The 7,181-nt window shown below is 53.2% G+C and overlaps 2 protein-coding genes across 3 annotated transcripts in view; both read right to left on the bottom strand.

Annotated features, from left to right (window-relative positions):
• MIEF1 (mitochondrial elongation factor 1) overlaps positions 1-2,837 on the bottom strand; it is a 15,653-nt gene extending 12,816 nt beyond the window's left edge. For both annotated transcript variants that reach the window (XM_011978820.1, XM_011978819.1), the window contains exons 1-2: positions 2,592-2,837; positions 507-838 (exon numbers count right to left, since the gene is read on the bottom strand). The gene's annotated coding sequence lies outside the window, so the exon portion shown is untranslated. The remainder of the gene's footprint in view (positions 1-506; positions 839-2,591) is intronic.
• ATF4 (activating transcription factor 4) overlaps positions 1-6,661 on the bottom strand; it is a 24,036-nt gene extending 17,375 nt beyond the window's left edge. The window contains exon 1 of the mRNA XM_011978822.1: positions 6,634-6,661. The gene's annotated coding sequence lies outside the window, so the exon portion shown is untranslated. The remainder of the gene's footprint in view (positions 1-6,633) is intronic.
• Positions 6,662-7,181: the final 520 nt, after the last annotated feature.

Raw genomic sequence — 7,181 nt, forward strand, 5'->3', positions numbered from 1 at the left:
GATCTGGGTTCACTGCAAGCTCCGCCTCCCGGGTTCACGCCATTCTCCTGCCTCAGCCTCCCGAGTCGCTGGGACTACAGGTGCCCGCCACTACGCCCCGCTAATTTTTTTTTTTTTGTATTTTTAGTAGAGACGGGGTTTCACCATGTTAGCCAGGATGGTCTCCATCTCCTGACCTCATGATCCGCCCGTCTCGGCCTCCCAAAATGCTGGGATTACAGGCGTGAGCCACCACGCCCGGCCTTTTTTTTTTTTCCCCCAGAGATAGGGTCCCATTCTGTCACCCAGCCTGGAGTGCAGTGATGCAATCATAGCTCACTGCAGCCTCAACCTCCTGGGCTCAAGCCATCCTCCTGCCTCAGCCTCCTGCAGAGCTGGGACTATAGATGCACACCAGCGCACTGGCTCTCCACTGATTTCTAATGACTAAAAGGACGACTTTGATCCTTTTCTCGGTCCCTTGCAACAAAAAATAATGAAACCTACAGGAATAAGGGCGTACATACCTGAGGCTTCTTAATGCATCTGTAAGGTGGGGATGGGAGAGAGCAGGAGTGTCTACAGAAGGCACCTTTGTCCTCTTTCCCTTGGAGGATCCTAAATGATCCTCCCCAATTTGCCGTTGAGAAAGACCAGGCCCTTCTCCAGCTGCCTCTCCCGGGCCTCAGGGTCCTCTAGCTTCTGATGTTTTCGGAATTCACGGCGGATGGAGGCAAAGTAGAAGTCTCGATCAGTGTAGCGAAGCTGTCGGCCCTGGCGCAACAGAGCCCGATAGAGACTCAGCACCGCCGCTCGGCTCCACCGGGCCATGGGGGACTGGCAGGGGCTGGGTGTCACACTATAAACAGAAGGAAAGACATACAAGCCTAGTATCAGAATTAATAACAAAAGGACCTGTAGAGACTATAAGACATTTTTAATCCAAGTTCCAGAGACCCCCTAGATCACCTTATGACTTAATGGCAAGACTAGGACTAGAGACCCCAGCCTCTGGATGCCCATTCTGGAAACATACAGGTTGTGGTTCACCAGGGCTCAAATCCTGGCCCTGCCACTTACGTGCCATATGACTTTGGGCAAAGGACTGAACCCCCACTGAGCACCAGCGTCCTCACTTACAAAATGGAGATTAGGATATTATGGCAATAGTACCTACCACATAGGGTTATATTTTGAGAACTGTGCATGTAAAGAACGGTAATACAACTTCACCACAGGGGGTGATCTAGGAGGGCTGAAGACAAGCACTCAGCCATACTTAAATCCTGGCACCAGCACTTGCGAGCTGCACTACCGTGGGCAAGTCTCCTAACCTCTCTGTGCCTGTCTCAGTTCCTCATCTATAAAGTGAGGATAAAAATCGTATTTTGCCCATATGGTTGGCATAAGCACTAAATGAATTTAATGTATGTGAACATGTTTAGAACAGCACTTGGCACACACTAAGCACTCTATCAACAGCAGCTGTTATTAGTACCACCTAGCCAGGTTTGTAGATGCTCAATAAACAATTACATTTAAGTATAAACTGCCACTGCCTTCCTTCAGTAACAATAAACCCTTACACAAGCGTATCTGTAAAGTGCTTTGTTGCCCATCGTCACATTTACACTAACAATCTAGGAGGTGGTCAGGGTTCTTAGTAACAGTAAATGCTTATTGCACTACATTGCACTAGACACAATGTGCAATGTTTGAAGCATGTCTCACGTAACAACTCATTCTGTCAGCTACCCTAGGGTCAACATTACCCCATTTTAAGTGGAGGAAACAATCTCCCAGAGGGAAGTAACTTGCCCGCGGGCCCACAACTGTCAAGGGGAGGGCTGCACTCCTGACCCCCACTCTGCCTGCCTCTGGAATGAGTTACCCTTTGCTGGAGCCGGACCATGCGTACAGCACTTCCGGGTGCTCCACGAACTTTCCTAGCACAGAGCTTGGCACATACAAGGCGCTCAAAATTATGTTTAACGAAGGAGAGAATTTCACAACGTCCTTATGTGGAAAAAATGATCACCTCCGTTTCAGAAATAAAGAAATGACACCGAGTGGGGGAAGTATTTGGCTGGAAAAAAAGACTGGACTTCGGGCCCAAAGTCCGCTAACCCTTAGCCTCCGGCCTTGCTAACTTCCTGCGCAAGCCTGAGCAAGCCACCATCCCTGTCCATTTTTCCTCAACTGTTTAAGAGCTCCCTCGGCCTTCCGATGTAGAAAATCAACAGAAGTGTTTGATGAGGCAAAAGGCGACTGTCACGGCGAGGGCTGTAACTACAAGGTCGCTGGGAGAGTGGGCGGCTGAGCCCCAGCCAGTCTGCACTTCCCCAACCCTGGGGGCCAGGCCGGGGTGCGGAGGCCCAGAGGCCAGGGCAGGCCTGCTCCGGGACCCGGGAAGTCTCCGAGGTTGGGGCGGGGCGGGGCCGCCAAGGGGCCTCCCAGGGGAAAGCCCAGGGCGGGATGGGGCGAGACCACCGGCTGCAGGCCGGTATCCTGGGTCCGGGCCGCATGCGAGGCGCCGGCAGCAGCCTGAGAGGAGGCGCCGCAACCTCCCGGCCACCCAGCAGCCGCCGGTCCTCATTCCTCCCCTCACTCACCCGTAGGCCGCGCGCGCTACCACTCCGCAGGACTCGCCTCCGGCCGGGTACCTCTCCCCGGGTCACCCATCAACATGGCCCCTTCACTTCCGGGACACGACCTTGCGCACTGAGCTACGAAGGGGCTGAAGGGAGCACGAGGGCGGGCGGAGGCGGAGGGACTTCCGGTCTCCTCTAAGCTCTCTCTCGGGCCCCGCCCCCTGCGCATGATCCCGCCCCCCAATCCTGAGCCCCGCCTGCGTGTGTGACCTCACCAAGGGACGGGCCTGCAGAGGCCACTCGCGCCCTGCCCCTAGAGGATTCCGGTGTCCGGGTCCGGCTGTGGGTACCGGGGTGGTCCCGATGCTGGGAGAAGGTTAGAGGGCAGGAGGTACCCTCGCTGTCCAACGAGGCTGCCGCACCCGCTAGGCCCCTCACCTGCTGGCAGCCCCTTAGCTTGTCCGGGGTGCCTGGCCAGCCTCCTGTACCGTCTGCTGATCTCTGGCTGGGGTCCTGGGGTACCTGAGGGAATTCTAACACTAATATTCAGAGCTCCTCCAAACCTATTTTCTCATATCGAATTCTTTTCGACTTCTTTCCTCCATGCTGTTCCTACTCCCCAGGCCGCGTGGCTTCTAGCAAACTCCTACCCTTCCTTCAAAGTGTACTTCAAATGTCCCCCTTCACTGGGAAATCTCTCCCAGCCCCTTCCTCGCTCCCTCTAATACACTCATGTGTCTTCTTTAGGCCCCACGGAAATGTCTGCACATCTTAAGGCTCATAATCTGTTCAACAACAAAACGTATTTATTGGCGCCTACCATTTGCCAGGCACTGTAATTTATCCATTTGCTTCTCTGTCTCTCACTAGATTTGAGGACCCGGGTGGTTTCTCTGTGGAAGTCCCCTCTCCCAAGTGCCTCTCTCCGTACCTGGCTCAGCCAAGCCCAAGGCCTGGGGCTTTGGAGTCCGAGGCCACAGGGGCCACTGCTAGCTCCTAGTTCCAGTTCCACCACTTAGGGACAGCTGCCCTCTGCCAAGTTTCCTAACCTCTCCCAGCCTTGGGGCTGTGGTGAGGATTAAAAGATAATATCTACCAGGAAAGGGGTGGGCAATTACAGAATAGTCAGGCTATCAAAAGGACAAGAACCAGGAGAAGAACATGGCAGGGAAGAGCATTTCAGGCCTGCCCCCAGGTATGCCCTTAAGCTCAATGTGGTCTAGGAGCAGCAGGACGAAGGCCAGTGCTTTCGCAGCCAGGTGAGCGAGAGCTGGGAAAGAGGCCCTTATCAGAACTGGGAGGGATATGGTGGGTGCAAAGGACCCACAGCAGGGTTCGGAGCCAAGAAGTGCTGGGATCTGACTTCCCTTTCAACAGGATCCGTCTGGCTTGAGAATAATGGAATGGAACCAGGGCTGAGGCAGGGAGACCAATCAAAAGTCTGTTGCAGGGCGGGGCACAGTGGCTCATGCCTGTAATCCCAGCACTTTGGGAGGCTGAGGCAAGCGGATCACTTGACGTCAGGAGTTCGAGACCAGCCTGACCAACATGGTGAAGCCCCCATCTCTACTAAAAATACAAAAATTAGCCGGGTGTGGTGGCATAGCGCCTGTAATTCCAGTTACTCAGGAGGCTGAGGCAGGAGAATTGCTTGAGCCCAGGAGGCAGAGGTTGCAATGAGCCGAGATCACACTACTGTACTCCAGCCTGGGTGACAGATCAAGACTCCATCTCAAAAAAAAAAAAAACAAAAACAAAAAGAAAGAGAAGAAAGCCAAGATGGAGAGAGGCATAGTAATTTTTCTAAGACACTGAGCTAAGAAGGAAAGAAGCTTTCGGTGGAAGCCAAGTCTGTCTTACTCTGAAACGTGTGTTCTTGCCACTCTTTCAGGCTGCCCTAATTTGCTTTTTAAAGAATTTTGTGACCCAAATAAATTGGTGACATTTCCACCTGGCATACCAGGTGACCTCTTCCTATCTCTCCTGACTTTCTCGTTCTATGGAATGTTATTTTTCGGAGGGAGGACAGAGGGAGGTCGTTTGGAGGGGTCTCCCCTTCAGATCAGCCCCCCTAGATCTACTTGCTCTTTAGGGTCTTATCTTTACTTCGACTGACAAGGCCTCTCCCTGCCCCCAGTGCTCCCATGGCAATGGAGCATGGGCAGTGAGGTGGCATCTAGCACCTGCATGTACGTACCCATGGTGCCTTTGTAGGCCAGGGACCCACGGCAGGGGCACTGACCCAAACCTCTGGGCTCTGCCAGGTTTCACAGGGCAAGAGGCATTCCGGGATCTCTTGGATTGAGATTGCTGGGGGTGTGTGTGTGTATTTGCTTGTTTGTTTGTTTTGAGACGGAGTTTCGCTCTGACACCAGGTTGGAGTACAGTGGCGCGATCTTGGCTCACTGCAACCTCTGCCTCCTGGGTTCAAGTGATTCTCCTGCCTCAGCCTCCTGAGTACCTGGGACTACAGGCGCCCACCACCATGCCTGGCTGATTTTTGTATTTTTAGTAGAGACGGGGTTTCACCATGTTGATCAGGGTAGTCTCGGTCTCTTGACCTCGTGATCTGCCCGCCTTGGCTTTCCAAAATGCTGGGATTACAGGTGTGAGCTACCGTGCCCGGCCAGATATTGCAGGTTTAACCGTAACCCCCCGGATCTCACATCTGGATGATGGCATCGGCCTCTTAATGGTGATCATGGCTGGAGGGAGAGAGGGGAGCACTCGTTTACCCGGAACAGTGACTCACATGTAGTAGTGAATGGATTTAATTGTTGAATGAATGAATGTTTTGTGGAAAGACAGGAGAGATGGACCATTTCACCTGGTTCAGGGTGGTCAGGGCTGTCTCATTTGAAAGGGGCCTGTGGGTTGGTGGTGAGTGCAGGGCAAGTGCGTTGGGCTTCGTGAGCCTTGGTCCCTCCACCTGTGCTTTGGAGATGGTGAGGAAAGGACTAGCTCATCAGGCTGTTGAAGATTAATCAGAGAGGGCATGTGAGGCCTGACACATGAGGTGAGGGGTGGCTAATTATAAAATGTCATTGGAAGCCGGGTGCGGTGGCTCACGCCTATAATCCCCCCACTTTGGGAGGCCGAGGCGGGCGGATCACCTGAGGTCAGGAGTTCAAGACCAGCTTGACCAACATGGAGGAACCCCGTCTGTATTAAAAATACAAAAATTAGCTGGGCGTGGCGGTGCATGCCTGTAATCCCAGCACTTTGGGAGGCCAAGGCGGAAGGATCACCTGAGGTCAGGAGTTCGAGACCAGCCTGGCTAACATGGTGAAATCCCGTCTCTACTAAAAAAACAAAAATTAGCTGGGCATGGTGGCGCGTGCCTATAACCCCAGCTACTCGGGAGGCTGAGAGGCTTAGGAGGCTACTCGGGAAGCAGGAGAATCGGTTGAACCCAGAAGGTGGAGGTTGCAGTGAGCCGAGATCGTGCCACCGCACTCCAGCCTGGCAACAAGAGCAAAACTCTGTCTCAAAAAATAAATATGTAAAATGTCACCGTTCTTTCTCAGGCATGGATGGGCACATGGAAATATTGGCCCATAGCAGACTGTTTTTTTGTTTTTGTTTTTGTTTTGTCTTGAGACAAGGTCTTGCTGTGTCACCCAGGATGGAGTGCAGTGGTACGATCATAGCTCCCCATAACCTTAAACTCCTGAGCTCAAACGATCCTCCAACCTAGCCTCCCGAGTAGCTGAGACCACAGGTGCATGCCACCATGCCTGGCTAATTTTTCATTTTTCATAGAGACAGGATCTCACTATGTTGCCCAGATTGGACACGGCCAACTTTGGAAACCCAGGACTCCAGTTCCGGGGCAAGACCTCAGGGGAGTCATAGGCTGTGGGCCCCCGGGCCCTGGAGAGCCTTGGTGGTCAAAGGTCTGGGCCCAGGTGCCTGAGGTGGGATGCGGGAACAAATACCAACAAAACTTTTTTGCTGAATGACTCGTAAGAACCAACATTGTTGTGTCCAATGCGTTAGCCAAGCAGTCAGTCGCTCAGCATTTACTGAGCAGCTAGTAGAAGCCAGGACTAGAGGCAGGAATGTAGAAATAAAATGCTCAGCTTCTGTCCTCATGAAGGTCAGGGTCAAAGTGGGAGATAGACAAACGCACACGTTGCCGGGGTCGAAGCCTTGGCAGGTGCCATGGGAAACCAACAGAGCCTGTGATCGGCGCAGAAGCTGGAGCTGGGACCCAACAGACTGGAGCACAGGGTGGGAAGATGAAGGTTGAGACACGAGGCCGGACAGGAGAGCACCTTGGCCTCAGACACCCCTGCCTGGCCTGAGGCTGCCCAGGGAGGAAGTGGTGGCCAGCAACGTGTGCTTAAGGCCATTCCACCTGCACCACTGGTCTGGAGTCAGCCGTGGGTTTGAACTCGACCACCTGACGGGAGACTTCAGCAAGGTTCTCAACAGCTCTGGGCCTCAGTGTCCACACCTGTAAATGAGGATTAGGTCAAGTTCCCAAGGAATCAGACCTTGAAATTGACTCATGCTAACCAAGATAGAGGGAGGGATAAGCAGATCAAGTGACTTGTTTGCAGTGAGAATTCCAGTCTCCTTGAGGTCTGAGGGAGTCCCCAGGTGAGG

Source organism: Mandrillus leucophaeus, unplaced genomic scaffold (assembly GCF_000951045.1).
Source record: "Mandrillus leucophaeus isolate KB7577 unplaced genomic scaffold, Mleu.le_1.0 Scaffold2, whole genome shotgun sequence".
In the NCBI taxonomy this organism is placed as follows: domain Eukaryota; kingdom Metazoa; phylum Chordata; class Mammalia; order Primates; family Cercopithecidae; genus Mandrillus; species Mandrillus leucophaeus.